The sequence below is a fragment of the Mastomys coucha genome, unplaced genomic scaffold (assembly GCF_008632895.1).
Source record: "Mastomys coucha isolate ucsf_1 unplaced genomic scaffold, UCSF_Mcou_1 pScaffold21, whole genome shotgun sequence".
NCBI lineage: Eukaryota > Metazoa > Chordata > Mammalia > Rodentia > Muridae > Mastomys > Mastomys coucha.
In genome coordinates this window covers 51,386,019-51,402,465 of record NW_022196904.1, presented here as the reverse complement: position 1 = coordinate 51,402,465, position 16,447 = coordinate 51,386,019, and the positions used below count along the sequence as shown (strand labels likewise).

The window sequence follows — 16,447 nt, the reverse complement described above, 5'->3', positions numbered from 1 at the left end:
GTTGGTTCATGTGGGAAGCAAATATGATAAAATATTTAAACTATTACTAAAAGAGTATGATTGATTTGATTTCTATATAGTGATTACTAGTCTTAAAATATTTATCAGACTGTCACTATACTATCACTATAACTATGTTAATGATAGTATAAATACCAACCATTTTATACTGCATTTGTATTCATTTGAATATGAGTTTACCAGTAAGAAGGAAAGAACAAGGAACTCAAGCTACAAACTTACATAAGGTCCTAAAAGGAAACCTGACTGATTTTCTCTTTTTTTCTTTCTACTTTCTTTTATTGGATATTTTCTTTGTTTACATTTCAAATGTTATCCCCTTGCCCAGTTTTCCTCTAGAGACTACCTATCCCATCATCCCTTCCCTAGCTTCTATGAGGGTGTTTCCCCACCTACCCACACATTCTCTCTTCCCAGACCTCAAATTTCCCTACATTGGGGCATCAAGTCTTAAGAGGACCAAGATTCTCTCCTTCCATTGATGCAAAAAAGGCCATGCACTCTACAAATGCACTGGAACCATGGTGCCTCCATGTGTACTCCTTGGTTTGTGGTTTAGACCCTCGGAGCCCTGGGGCGTTTGGTTGGTTGATCTGATTTTCTAGGACACTTCTTCGGAGATGTCCATCTAGAATTCTGATCAAAGGAAAAAGTGATGGTTGCAAGGTTAAATATTGGAAGTTTTAAAATCTAGTATATCTATTAACTATATTTTTTATTTAAATGACAGAGGCAGCAGCAGTACCTGCATCAGCAACAGCAGCAGCAGCAGCAGGAGCAACAGCAGCAGCAGCAGCAGCAGCAGCAGTGTCAGCAATGCCAACAGTGCCAGCAGCTGCAGCAGCAACATAGGAGGAGAAAAAATAGGAGGAGCAGGAGAAGCAGGAAGAGCAAGAAGAACAGGAGGACCAGGAGGACCAGAAACACCAAGAGGAGAAGAAGAACAAATAATGAATGATTGCGTCTACATTTATGGAAAGAGTTTGATTGGGTAGAAATGTTGGTAAATATAATATTCAAACATGAAATTATAATAAAATAAGTAAAAGATATCTGAAGGCTTTCAAAGTCTTTCACACACCATATACAGGTTATATAGTAAATTAAATTGCTAATTCTACCTTCTTTGATCTATTGTTCATTTGAATTATTTTTCTCCACTTAGCAGTATGGCTCTCAGAGTAATGCAGTCTATGTTAAGACAGTTTAGATTTGTGGTTTCACAAGGTGTAACATGTTGGTGTTTTTTTTTTTTATTTTCTATTTGTATTCTTGCATAGCTTCTTTGGAGAAATGTGTACTCAAAGAATTACTCATGTAGGTAAGACACTATTTTTTTTACATTTACAATAGGTTTGCATGACATATACCTAGGGAAGTATTTTCTTCTCTTTTCTATGCTTTTAAAATCTGTTATTGTATTGCTTCAGATGTCTACACTTAGTAACAAGTAACAGTGAGCTCATAATTTTCTAATATTATTAAAATTGTTACTAGTTTTTTTTGAGTATCATATTTGTAGAAGTTATTAAATTGAGTGTAATTATTCCCTGGATGTATAATAGATGAGAAAGGGAGAGAATGAACAAAACTGAAGCAGTATAGAAAAACTGTGGGAAAATAAAGGTGCTAAGTGTAACACATCTACTGTAGAATATATGAAAGCTAGCTATTCCTGGGTTCAGGATTTCCTCCCCATGCCCTATCTCTCTTAAGTAAACATTGTCAAAGAAAATTGAGCTTTTTATTTGGCCCATACTAACCTTTATAGTGTATAATTCATATTTCAAAAATGTTAAATTGTGCTAATTGGAATATATTTTTCAATCATTACTTCTGAGGCTACACACCTTACTAATTATTGTATTACTTAATGCAATAAAAAGTAGATTACAAGATATTATGTAAATTGAATTTTTTCTAAATTTCACTTCATTTATAAGGGAATCATTTTAAATTAATTATTATACATTTTGACTGGGAAAACCAATTTGGTTTTTGCTTCAATATGTACTATATTTTGTATGACAGCCATGATAAGCTTCTGTCTAAAGCACAATGTTGCATCATTAATAGTGTCAGTGTTTATGGGCAGGCACCAAACTCTAACATTTATTTTTCATAGCTTTGTAAATGAGTTACATCTTAGCTCCCTTCTGTGATTTTACTTGAAATGAAGTAAAGAGTATTTCATTGAATATTTATAGACTTGTGTTTCAAAGGTTACCATAAAGCTCAAGTCAAGAGTTAGTTATACCATGCCTCTTCTTTCCCTTCTTCTATTTCCTGTATCAGTAGGAAATTGAATTTCCCCAGAAACATAGGGCATTTTAGATGCCTGTGGAAACAAAACATTTTGGTTCTATCTATCTATCTATCTATCTATCTATCTATCTATCTATCTATCTAATACCTATGTACCTACCCATCTATCAATATTTCTATCTTTCAATCAGCTATTTGTTTCTTTTAAATGAATTGAGTTTAACTGGTTCTGATCATAAGTACATCAGTATTAATCATTGACTGGTTACTGGCATCCTAGAAACAGAGTTACCAACCCCAAGAAATATCTATCTTTGTCCAACATTCATCCACTGCAAATAGTCTCAAAGCATATAACAGAAACTCAAGTTACCTAGCCTTTCTTTGCTCAAATTTTTATTTCACTTGCATTTATGTAGGTTTTATCCTGGAGACCAGCTTCAAGAGTTGATGGGAAGGATGGATAAAGTAAGTGATATGGAGATAAATTGCACTAGACTTGAATTTTCTCTGAGCCACTGAGAGTATTTTGGCTGTGTCTGCACTCAGAGGAAGAAACAATATTTTCAAAGGGCCTCTTGGTTAATTTATTTTTCTTAGAGCAGCAACTATATCATTTCATGTTTGCATTTTGTAGAATTTATTAGATATAATTACTAAAGTAGAATGAAAGATAATACTTTTAAAAAAGATTATATTGTAAGGTTCAATAATCTCATGTCTTGTACCATCTTAAAAAAAGATTAGCTAAGCAGGGAGCAGAGAATTTGCTTTTCTCCCTATCAATTGTCTAGTATCTGTAATCTTGTAGTTACAGATACTAGAAATAAGAAGTCTGGAAGAATTGATCTTTTACATGTTATTTTACCAAGCGAAGCAAAATCTTATAAGCTGAATTATATCATATTTCAAGCTATGCTATTTTTATGTTTTCTATTTCTTATATATGTCTTTCTAACAAGCTCTTTATATTTATTTCACCATAGTTTCAGAAGAATATCACATTCTAGAATCTATAATGTTACAGTTCTTATTGTTTAATATTCTTCAGCAAAATGTAACAAGTATTCTAATGATTAAGCTAGATTTTTGATTCTTGGCTTCCTAAACTATTTTCTATATTGTTTCTTTGTAAAAATTACTATTTTATCCCTAGAAAAATAGCAAGAAATGTTTATAATTTTATTTATGGGTTTTCTACATGTCCACAATTTGGGCCTCTGGCCCAGCCTCTCGGATCAAGTTAAATACATATTGTTTATAGATTTTTGTTTTGTTTGTTTTGTTTTGTTTTGTTTTGTTTTGTTTTGTTTTTGAGGCAAGGTTTCTCTGTATAGCCTTGGCTGTCCCAGAACTCACTCTGTAGACCAGGCTGGCCTCAAACTCAGAAATTCACCTGTCTCTGCCTCCCCTGTGCTGGGATTAAAGGTGTGAGCCACCACTGCTCGGCTTAAGATTTTCTTTTGATCCAGATAAATGTGACCTGTTCTATATCTCTCTTCCAGATCTTCAAAGAACACCAAGGGTTTTTGTGTTAATAAAGGCAAAAGCAAATTTTGAACAACAGTCACAGTTTTATCAGCAAATTTATTCAAAACAGTATGAGCCAGACAACTCTCAGCTGAAAGCTAGAACTTTATCACAAAGTCTCATTAGAGATAAAATTGTGTCATGTTGTTTCATTAGCATTTCTGTCAATGGCTCTTCATTTCTTTTTTTTTTTTTCTATATATAGAATAGAGTTTATTTAGGGCATGGGGAGGGGAGTTAAGAGGGTAGCACAGGCAGAGAAAGGCAGAGAGAAGGAGAAAATAGAGAAGTGGGAGCTGGCCATGACCATGTGAAGAGAGGGGGGAAGGGAATGGGGAGAGAGGGGAGAAGAGAGTGGGAGGAGGGGAGAAAGGGAGTGGGGAGAGAAGGGTAGCAAGGGATAAGGGGCAAGAAAGAGGCAAGAGAGTGAGAGCGGCTCTTCATTTCTTATACAGGATTTTCTGTGAATTTACAGGGCAATAGACACACCAATTTAAAAAGAGACAATATGTCTCAACTCTCCTCCCCATTTTCTGCTCTTATATCCAACTTATATTCCTAGCCCTACTTTCATTCTCCTTCTTTGCAAGAGATTGATGTAGCTATTTCATCAGGAGCTGAGTGAAGAATATTAGCAGTGACATAGATTACAGTTAAAACTCACTGAAGTGGAGTATTCTTATTCCTAAAAGACATTTCTAGTTACAGAGACGACAAGGTCCTGGTACATGTTTCTAAATATGAACAAAGAGAAAAAATGAGTATACTAGGGATTTTTCAGAAAATTAACCAAAATCTTCCTTAACAGAATGCTATGCTTAGAGTCAGTCTATCCCTAACTGATAATGGAAAACCTTGCTCGTATAACTCTGTCGAAGGACCAGGCTTATGTCCTTCCATAGATATGAGCTCAGGTATTACCTAGATGATCAGAATTCCCAATATTACTGTTTTTGGGGACACCCATCCAAGATTTTAGAAGACCTCTGCTCAAGTTAGATTTTAGATTCTTTATTTTTTTTGGGTGGGAGGTTCGAGACAGGGTTTCTCTTTATAGCCCTGGCTGTCCTGGAACTCACTCTGTAGACCAGCCCGGCCTTGAAGTCAGAAATCTGCCTGCCTCTGCCTCTGCCTCTGCCTCTGCCTCTGCCTCTGCCTCTGCCTCTGCCTCTGCCTCTGCCTCTGCCTCTGCCTCTGCCTCTGCCTCTGCCTCTGCCTCAAGTGCTGGGATTAAGGTCCTGTGCCACCACCATCCACTCTGCTCAAGTTAAAATACTGTTTTGACAATCATGGAGAAAGTCATAATTGTACTGAATAGTCAAAGGCCCCTTCTGAGCTGAGAGAAAAGAGTTCACCATGACTAGTGTATTTGGAACCCCTAGTCAGTTTTCACTTCCAGCAAAAATAAAGAGAACACAAAAATTCTCTGACCATGGAGGTGTGTGGTTGGAACTTTTATGCCTATAAGATGATTTTTTCTGAATAATCCGGGGAGCAAGCACTCACCTTGAAATGAAGATCAAGGAGCTAATTTTCTTGACATGGGTCATATAGGATAGACTCTCCTAAATACACCCAGGAATGGACAATGTTGAAAGTCACTCTTTTGCTTAATTTGTACTTACCCATTACTCAGATTTTAGGACAATTAGCTGTGAATAGCTACTTGAAGCTGTATGAGACTAAGCTGTTTGGGAAATGGGAAATGTTCAAATATTTCAGTTAATTTTAGCTTGCAGAAGTGTTAAAGTTTTCTGATGGGTTAATAATGAATACTATCTAGTTGCAATCACTTCAAGGTTGATAAACTCTGGCAATGAAAAAGCAGAAACTTGGGTAAGTTAGGAGGGCTAATTTTAGTTTGGTAGAAACAAAATTGTTGGGGGATGATTCCCATTAGGGTATGTATTTGTCCAGAATCACAGGGATACAAGAAGCTATTCCTTGTGCTTTCATAGAGGCTTCAGGAAGAGAGGCAATTATCTGCTGCTTTAAAGATTTGACACCACAGGGATGATGCTCATTTATGAACCAATGCTTGGGACCACATACAGGATAAAATACAACAACTATAAAAGAACCAAATGGAACAGGAGCAAGGTTTGTTTGGCTGGACTGTCTGGCAGGTGATAGTTATACACTTGCAGATGCCCCTCTGAACATGTGCCCTTCCTCCCCTACAGTCTCCCTTCTTCCTGATTGTATATGCAAAGAATTTTCTGGCCTTAGTAAAGACACTAGGAAGAAAATGTTAAAAATAACTAAGAAGGTATCTCATTGAAGAAAGTTTGATTATATATCTGAAGGCTTGTGACCTCTTTGCAGCACTAAATAACTGAGTATTAGGGGAAAATAATTTTACTTCAACTAAAAGAGACAACAGTTTTCTTAACTTTGTAACTATGGTGCCAATCCTGCTCTATCATGGAAATATTTAGAGTAGTCCCAAGTTAGGTCTTACACATGCCCTGCCTATTACAGCCAACCAAAAGAAAGATCAACCTAAGTGGGTGGGTCATTGGAAATAGTGACATCTCACTTGTTCTTATACATTAATTTATTTTCTAACGACTGGAGATACTCCATTGTTTGTAAAATATGTGACATTGAAAAAACTTTCTTTATTCTAGCTGCTTGATTTTCTTTCTTGTTTTACAATTATTCTGGCATCAACAATTTAAGCATTCTACAAACAATGAAATTTAGATATATGTGGTTAAATATTAGCACATTGTGTATTTGCCTGCTTACATTTTGTGAATTTGATAAAAACGAATAAGCTGGTACATTTACTCCCATAAGCACCTTCCTCTCCTTGTGCTACTCCCTTTCCCTCTCCCCAAAATTCCCTATCAAACAAATCCACTCCTCTTACTTTTCTCTTCAGTACAAAAGCAAGCCTAAATCAAACCTGGAAGAGCAAGTTACAATGATATGAGGGCACAATCCCTTATATTATGTATGTAACCCAGTAGGAAAAAGAAAAATCATGTCAAAAACAGGAAGAGTCAGAGGGACCCCAAATAAAAGGGGGAAGAAGACATTTTGGAGCGAGTGAGGACAAGGATATTATGATAATACAGCCCATCGAACCTACTTAACATGGTTAATAGAGGCTCACAGAGACTGAAGATTCTACAGCAAATGCTGTATAGGTCTGAGTTAGGTCTTATGCATTAACACCATGGGTGTCTGACTTTGTGTTGTGGTGAAACTCCCAACTGTGAAAATGGAGTAATGTTTCAGAGTCTTTAGCCAACAAATGCTATTTTTAATGATGCTTCCTATACTGGAAAGACAAGTTTAAGAATTATTTAAGGTTATCCAAATTGGATAAAGTAATCATTTTCAGAGCTTCCCATAGAAGCAAATGTGTAGGTGCTTCAAGGGTCAGAACAACCATTCAGTCCAGCACTGTTAGAAGAACCAGAAGAGGTAAAATACTGAAGTTCTTTATTCAGCATGCTATGTTCTGAGAACTTGCTGTTATTCCTTTATAAATTCTGGAGTATAAAACCATAGTCCTATGAGAGTACGGGTTTTATCCAGTTCTCTTCTATCCTATTCCTCACATTACATTTTTACCTTTACTAATTCCATTACTGTACAACTCTTTTGTCCTAGATAGTTAGAATTTTTTAAAAGGTAAGAAATTACTGTTATTTATGGGTGAACAGAATTATTGCGAATGTCTACATGTCATATCATGGATTATTATACCCTGATGACAATTGGAACTATTATAGCTTTTACAATTAGATCCTACTTTGCAGTGTGACTTACATCTTTCCTTGCTAAGTTTCACAATATCTGTCATTTTTTTCTCTGCAGATTCTTTTTGATCTAATCTTGCACTCTCAGACTCATAGGTGTGCAGTAAAATATAAAAGAGAATATGGATGTTAATGCATATTTTATTTATAAAACTGAGCATTCATGAGCTAATAGCAAAGTCCCAAATGCATGACTACCATGTGCTTTTGTAACTTGATGGCCATGTGTGAAAGAAATAGTGAGCTGCATATAACTAGTTTCTATTCACTTGTTCTATTATTTATGCTATGATAAAGGTGTGAATCTCTAAGAAATAACTCCATTCTCTTCAACTAAGAATAAAATGATTAACACCAAATTCAAAAATGAGAGAGATGAGGAAACTTGACTGTCAGCTGTGGCTGACAATTCTAATTTTTCCTTTGAGATTTCTGCAAATTACTATCTACTGCAGGAAAATTCTTTATGCAGTACAACTGACATCTTGTGAAGTTTAGCTGTGACAGCATGTGAAATATCATCCTATCTTAGCTTAATAACTATTTCCATATACACACAGAAGAGTAAACTGACTCAAGATATACTTACCTGAGTATTCACCTGTACCTGCCCAACTCTTGTTGAAAACTCCTTTCTAAATGCTACAACTCAAAGAAGTATGCAATTCTATATAATACTGTAGTAGGTGTGTGTGTGTGTATGTGTGGGTGTGTGTGTGTGAAATCTATCATTTCTGCTGGGAAAAGACTCTCTTGTGTAGCATTTAAGTTGGAGCTATCATGCTCGAATAAGTAGCCCATCATCTATGATGTGGAAATAAGTCAAGAAAGCTAATTTTTTCTAGGAGCAAATTTTGGTAGTGATTTTATATTGCTTTGCTCTAGGTATGTTATTGGGGGAACTTTAGACATTATTTGCATCTATCAATAATGGGAAAAATATTAGGAGTTTTAGTAGATGGGAGGTTATGATAAAACTGAGAACAACTTTGAGAAGATAGATGATGAATTCTTTGAAATAGGAAATGCTATGGGCAACTGTAGCAAAACTAAATATGGGAGTAGATTTTGAACAGAAAATTTTTACATATTTGTTTTTCTCAATTCTATTTAGGTGTGAACCATACTTCAGGGTATGGTCAAATCAATGGTCATTGAGATATGTCACTTATTTGAAGCAACTGAGGTAGAACATATATCTAGTTAAATCACAGGACAGCAATTCTTTTCCATGTAGTATTCATTAGCATTCCTCATTTATGGGCAAATGTTTAGCTTATGCACTAAATGTAACATATCAGGGGAAATATATCATTGAACAGTAGAAAGGCAAGACATCTCCTTCTCTGTGTAATAGTAGTTCTGTTTGTAGGCAAGGAGACCGACCTGAGAGAGACTGCTGGAATAAATTTGGAATTGAGTGAGAAAAGGATGCTAGGCTTACACCTTTGGCACTGACCCCTAACATATTTGGTAAGTTGGATAAAAAGAATAGAAATTAAGCTGCTGGTTCTTTTTAGATACTCTTGTTTGTTTTGTTTGTTTTAATTCTAAGTGGGCATTGAAAAAAATCAAGACATGCCCTTTATGTCCTTAGTTGATATAGAACAATAAAAAACAGGAAGGTACTGTGTAGATGTAAACTGCAGTTATGATCAGGTTTCAGATGCAAATCAAGTATAAGAAAACTGAATCTCTAAATTGCTAGAAATAAAAAAAAAAACTTCAACTAAGAAATAAAACGTCTCTAAAAGACTAACATTCTGATTTTGAGAAATGGGATAGAAATGACCCTTCTGAAAGTTTTAGAATTAAAAAACTGCACAATATAACTACAATAGTCATCCTGTGACAAATGCTGTATAACTGTAAGCAGTATATCATTCCCTGATGCACTGTTATATAACAGTAATTAGAAGTATGTTAACATAACCAAAGAATGTACACATAGATGTCAAACTTGAAGAACAATAGTGATGTGATTATAATAACCTAGGGAACCAGTATGAAATGTATGTCTCTTATGTTGACCTCTGTAGACTAGATTAAGATTTAATGGCTTTGCTAAGAATATTTACAGAATAGTATATTTATACAGTTGGAAATGCCTTAGTAGATCTAAGACCATCATGTCTAGTTAATTTGTATATTGAAAATACAATATAGTGAATATATGTAAAACATAAGCAGAGGAACATATTTATCTTACACACTGGAAGCAAACTGAAAAGATTTGTGCTGAATCTGAGTTTCTAAGGAAAAAGGTTGAAAGTCAACCTCTGTGCTTTTGATACAGATGGAGAATTTTAAGCCATACAAAATGTTAATAGAAGGCATCCATAATGAACCATGATATATGTTAAAACAAGTTTGTTCATAATATGGAAAATTGTCAAATGATATTTGTTCACTATTTTGCCTTTTTTCCAACATGAACTGCCTATTAACTTTAACCTTAACTATTGCACTAAACTGGACAGATGTGGTACCATAGTTTCATGATGTCAACAACCTATACAACAAATTGGTCAATCTCTAGCAAAGAAAGGGCATAAAGTTATCCCTACTATCAGAAGTGCAAAATTTCCAAGGAACACTCATACAGACTTTCTAGGCACTACATGTAGCCATTTGAAGTGACATTCTCTACACTAGGATAAATATTTATCACATCTTGACATGCAAAACTGTTTAGACTGCACTATAAGTAGTGTAAGGGGAAGATACCTAAGACAAAAAAAAGTTATATGAAGAACAGGCAAGCAGCAGGAGCCACATTCATTACTTTAACTACTGATGGGATAATGAGGTAAAACTGTAGGAAAGCCCTAAGAAATGGAAGTGAAATGACTCAGAAACAATGACTTGGGGTTTTATACATCTAATTAAATAAGTGCCTCATAATAATCCTATTTTATTCAACATTATAGGTGGAATAAACAATAATGCGAACAGATCAAATTTACACATTCTCTAGTATACTAGGCTTACATTTAATGTTAAAGTCTAATTAGTTGTGATATTTTTGAAACATGCTCAGAATGATGACAATTTTCAAAATAATTCACCAAATTTATCATCTTTGCTCTTCTACTATTAACTGAAGGATAGTGGCTCAGGTTTTTGCCTCATTGTTCTGCACACACAGAATCTAATCAGGTACCTAAAAAGAATAACTTTTACCTGTTAATAAGATTCTATTAGAATTCATTTATCTGTTTGTGTTCACAAGTATTGCAGGGATATGCATGCTGGGGCAGAGGAGGATGCTTTGTGTCCTTCTCTATCAAACACGGGTATTGCACTACAACTCTAGCTTGTGGTCTCCAAACAAGCTCCAATAATTCCAAATTTTTCTCCTTGCCCAAAACACTGGTTACATGCCTGTACAGTAACATTTGCCTTTCCATAAGTCTTTTGGAGATCAAATCTTGAGCCTTTATGAATTCTCAGAATTTGTCCTTACTCACAATTGAAAATAGTTTTCTTGAGACCTAAGGACTGCTGTGGCTTGGTGCAGGTTGGGAAAAATGCTCACAAACCAGAATTCTTTACCTCTACAGCACTGTGTGGATGGACAGAAGACACAGAGCTCCACTTGCCCCATGAAAATCAATACAGAATGGGGAAGATACCCACAGTCTCACCAGCTGCCATGTAGCACAGACAGAAGAGGTCACTTAGAGGCCTACCAGATGTGTGTCCTACCTGTAGTGGGAACCACTACACTGCAAATATGTGGTGGACAGATGTGAGAGAAAGAGTAGTTGAATAGTTTGAAGAATTTTAAGCAAGGTGGAACTGGATATGCCAGGGTGGAGAGGAATAGCCTGTTTTGAGTATCCAGGCCCTATATCTGAGACCATGGTGGAGTGCCTGTTCAAGCTGCTTCTGAGTTCTATGCCCGAGTTTTTGGCTACACAGTGGCAGGGGCCAGTGTCAATGTCTGTGGCTGATAATACCATTGGAAAACATGTGACCTTGGCAGCACCAGGGAACACATGGATGTCGAGGTGCTGTGTGGAACTGACCCCGCCCAACACAAGCTCCTCATCACTGGTGCTCTTGAAATAAGGCCCCACATCTCACCTGCTGCAGCATCTGGATGATTGGACTCTGTCTTCCCATGCCATCACAGTGGACCTGGCCTATTAGTTGGTGCACAGTGGGGAACATGAATGTTGGATGGCTGACCTTGCTTTGCCTGTACTGGGGTAGCTCTGGCAAGGAGGTGATATCCCACTTTCCAATTCCCTTGCTATTTTCACAGTTGGGGAATGTGGCCTGTGAATCATGAGAATGGGGGTGTTGGTTCTGCCTCTCACAGACTATACAGCATTTGGGAGAGTGTGACTGGGCCTTGATTAGTCAGAACAGCATAGTATAGCTTGTTCTTAAGCCATAGGTATAGTTGAGCCAGCCCTGGCCTAAGGGCATGAGAGCTGAATTTATAATAAAATAAAAACGAAAAGAGGGATTTTCCTTTTCTCACTGAGCAAGATGGCTGGGGGTGAGTTTGGAGTTACCCTCAGGCAGCCACATCTTTCCCAACAGGTTCTTGTTGCATTGGATGTCACCAAGTTGACACCACTTTCATAGGATGTTATCAGTAGACAAACTACAATTAATATTGGTATAATTGTTCATATAGCTCATGGGAAATCCACCGTGGTGAAGGCTATTTCTGTAGTTCAGAGTGTCAGATTAAAAAATGAGCTAGAAAGAAACATTACCATCGAGCTTGAATATGCTAACACTAAGATTTATAAACTTGATGAACCAAGTGGTCCTAGACTAGAATCTTGTAAATTATGTGGAAGTAGTACACCAGATGAGTTTCCTACAGACATTTAAGGGACCAAAAGGAACTTCAAATTAGTAAGGCATGTTTCTTTGTTGACTCTCCTGGCCATGATATTTTAATGGCTATGATGCTGAATGGTGCAGGAGTGATGGGTGCAGCTCTTCTGTTGATATTTGGTAATGAATCATGCACTCAGCCCTAGTCTTTCAAACACCTGGCTGCAATAGAAATCATGAAACTCAAGCATATTTTGATCTTACAGAATAAAATTGACCTGGTAAAAGAAAGTTAGGCTAAAGAACAATATGAGAAAATTCTTGGATTTTGCCATGGAACAGTAGAAGTGGTGCCAATTATTCCAATTTCTGCTCAACTGAAGTACAATATTGACGGTGTCTTTAAGTATATAGTAAAGAAAATACCAGTGCCCCCAAGAGACTTTACTTCTGGGCCCCATCTCATTATCAGGCCATTTGATGTCAACAAACCTGGCTGAGAAGTTGATGGCCTAAAGGGAAGTATAGCTGGTGGTAGTATTCTAGAGGTAGGCTGGGAGATAGAAGTCAGAACAGGTATCATCTCCAATGATAGTGAAAGAAAACTCATGTGTAAACCAATCTTTTCCAAAATTGTGTCACTTTTTGCCGAACATAATGATCTTCAATATGCCACCCCAGGTGGTCTCATAGGGGTTGGAACAAAGATCAACCCCACTTTGTGCCAAGTGGACAGACTGTTGGGAGAAGTGCTTGGAGCAGTTGAGATTTACCTGAAATATTCACAGAACTGGAAATTTCCTATTTTCTGTTTAGATGTCTTCTGGGTATACGTACTGAATGAGACAAGAAAGCAGCAAATGTCCAAAAACTGTCTAAGAATAAAGTACTTATGGTCAACATAGGATCCCTGTCAACAGAAGGAAGAGTTAGTGCTGTCAAGGCTGATTTGAGCAAAATTGTTTTGACCAATCTTGTGTGTACAGAAGGAGGAGAAAAAAATTGCACTTAGCAGAACAGTTGAGAAACACTGGCGTTTATTTGGTTGGGGTAAGATAAGAAGACTGACCATTAAGCCAACTGTAGATGATGACTGAAGACTTCAAGTTAAACAATACCGTGGGACGGATTTGGAATTTCTTTTAATAGTCTAGGTGTATATTTTCAAAGCCATACTAGAAGGAATTAATTTCATAGCTTATTACTTTACTAGTAGCTGTAAGTTTATTCTTATATTTTGGCTATGAAAATGTGATTTCTTCATTTTTTTTACTCCTTTTTTCACATCATGTAACCCAATCCCTCTCACCCCCTTATATCCAAACTTTGTCCTTGCAATCTCCCCCCAAATAAACAACACACAAACAGCAATAAAACACAGCATAGAAGACATGTCATTATGGAAGTTGTAGCTTCTGTAATAACACCAATGTTGGATCCTCATCAGGACTCTATCCAGTTGTCCTGTTGCTGTGCCTTGTCATGGAAATACTGCAGCTTTGGAGCAGCAGGATGGCCCTTTCATGATTCCAACCATTCATTTGAAGATGACATAGATTTTAGGGTAGGCAAATGCAGAGCTCTGGATCTGGGCCAGGGTGTTAGCTGAGCTGGTCAGCTGGGGCCCATTCTTGAAAGTGCTGCAGCTCGTGAGGAGCTATGCCAGTTCTCCCAGTGTATCTCCACCATAAGGGCCAGCTTCACTGTGTTGTCCAAGTAGGGTACAGGGAATGCTCATGCCTTTAAGAACATCTCTCTCTACAGAAGATGACAATGGAAGAGGGCATCCCATCAACACCATCTAATAACAGATGAATGTCAGGGTCAGCTGTCCAGAATGCTGTATTCAGTGAGGGATGGGGCCAGATCTGCACAGCCTCAGACATCTCACTGTTCTGTAGTGGTAATAATGAGCCATGGAAACTGACCTGTCACTGTGGAGCCACAGACTCAAACATGACCCCCATGACAGTCCTGCCCACATATAACAGGCTACTTCTCTCCAGTCTTGAGCCATCAATTCCTTTTTTCTCTCCCATCTGTCATGGTAACAAGCAGGAACCTATGGTCTTGCACTTGAGGGCAGATCTGTAGATGGCATGGAGGTCTACAAGAACTTGTGTTCCTCTTCCCATCCTGTACTGCCTTGATTTAACTTGATTTGTATGAGCCTTAGGCATGAGACAAGTTTTGGTCATCAAACTAGGATAAGCAAAGGACTGCCATCTGCTCTGCCCTGATATAGAACAATACCACCAACAAAGTTACTCTGTGCCCATTGCCGGGGTTGTAACCTACTTCTAATATGGAGCCTAAAAGTTAATGAGAAAAGTGATATACTATATACATTGGATCAAATCTACATTTTAGCAAAAGTTAAATATTTTAAAAACAATGTCTAATTTATCAATCAATGAAAGTTTGAAGTGAATCTTTCCTGCAACCAGCCTTTGGTGTAGCACGTGTATCATGGACCTGTCTAAAATGAAAATGATCTCTTCTCATGATTCATCTGTGAGTAGCTCCATAGTGAAGGACAATTAGTAGAAGCTAAAGATGTACCCCTTTATTTGCCCTTCTATTTGGGGTTCTGTTGTTTGAAATTTGAAGGAAGATGACCAACAGGCTCAAATGAGCACCACTCTTAAAAATTGAGTGCCCATTTCCTTAATACAGGTAGATCTTTCTTATCCATTTCCTAGATGGGACCTTAGGAATCCAGTGCCAGAAGTTCTCACCACCTTCTAGTCCCCTTAGACTATGTCTTTATTATTTTATGCCTAAAATCTCATTCTTCTCACACTGGCAAAATAGTATAAAACTGACAGTCAGTGATAATTGACAAGGTTCTGTCAAGGTTGTTTTTTGAGATCTTTGTTTTAGTAAGCTAGGAATGGAACAATCTCTTGCATGATGAATAAACTCTATACCATTGACTCCACTGCTCCTAGCTATAGTAGCTTCCCTTAGTTGGTAGAATTATGGTGGAAATTGTGTTACTGGTAATCTTTGAGCCTTGAAATAGGTAGAAATTTTTCCAAAATGGTGTGTCCTTTGGTTTCTAAATCTATTCTTCATGTGCCTGCAAATTTCTTGTGCTGTGCTTTTTAAATTAATCATATTTTGTTTAATTAGATACTCTTTCACAGCAATGATTTCCAACTCTGGCTGACATAAGAATTGAAGGGAGAGAAAAAGAGCTCTGCGGTGGAGTCCAGGCTTTGATAGTTTTTAAAACTCACCAATGTTAAGAAGAATTTGGAAGTACACATCCTAAATAAATAAATAAATAGTCACTGATTTTTGGTTCTTTCAGTTTGCTTTTCTTTTGATTTACATACAAATGGGATTAAGTGCCACAGTTACCATGTTGTGCTCTTCTGGATATTGCAGCTACCTTAGAGAGGTTTAGAACTGTGACTATGAGTGGCTTCTCATTTCAGAACTGAAACTAGAATCTCATTAATTTCAAATATCTGCATGAATTGTACTTCCTTGTCTTAAAAGTCACTTCAAGTCAATGCAGTGATTCTCAGCAAACAAGTACCTGATTTAAAGTTAGTCGAAATGATAAGAGGCATCAATGTCACCTAAAGACTATTTGTCTATTCTGTATGTATCCTCCAAAGATGAGATGCATATGTTAGTTTGTGTACAGAGGAGTGGAATTAGTAAGTGTGTAAATAACTGGATTCATAAATCTCATTTCTTCAAAAAGAAAAAAATTGAAAAGAAAAACAAGAAGAAGGAGAAGAAGGAGAAGAAGAAGAAGAAGAAGAAAAAGAAGAAGAAGAAGAAGAAGAAGAAGAAGAAGAAGAAGAAGAAGAAGAAGAAGAAGAAGAAGAAGAAGAAGAAGAAAAAGTAAAAGAAGAAACATTCCCCTTATCACTGGCAAAAGGGAAATCAGACTCTTTTATTAGCATATTTCTGTGATACCTATTAGCATGTCAAGGACTATGATAGCTTCTGGACTCCTTCAGTCACTATTCACAAGTATCATTTATACCCTTCAAAGCCCTCAGTCACTTTTACAGGTTCTTTTCTGAATAACGGTTTTT

General features: G+C 36.8%; 1 long non-coding RNA gene and 1 pseudogene across 1 annotated transcript; both read left to right on the top strand.

The window, feature by feature from the left end:
- Positions 1–952: 952 nt before the first annotated feature.
- Positions 953–9,062, top strand: LOC116100547. Its single transcript, XR_004122624.1, has 4 exons — positions 953–1,024; positions 1,302–1,342; positions 2,706–2,754; positions 8,962–9,062. It is a non-coding gene; the product is annotated as an uncharacterized LOC116100547 (long non-coding RNA).
- Positions 9,063–12,089: 3,027 nt separating this feature from the next.
- Positions 12,090–13,486, top strand: LOC116100546 (annotated as a pseudogene).
- The last annotated feature ends 2,961 nt before the right edge of the window (positions 13,487–16,447 follow it).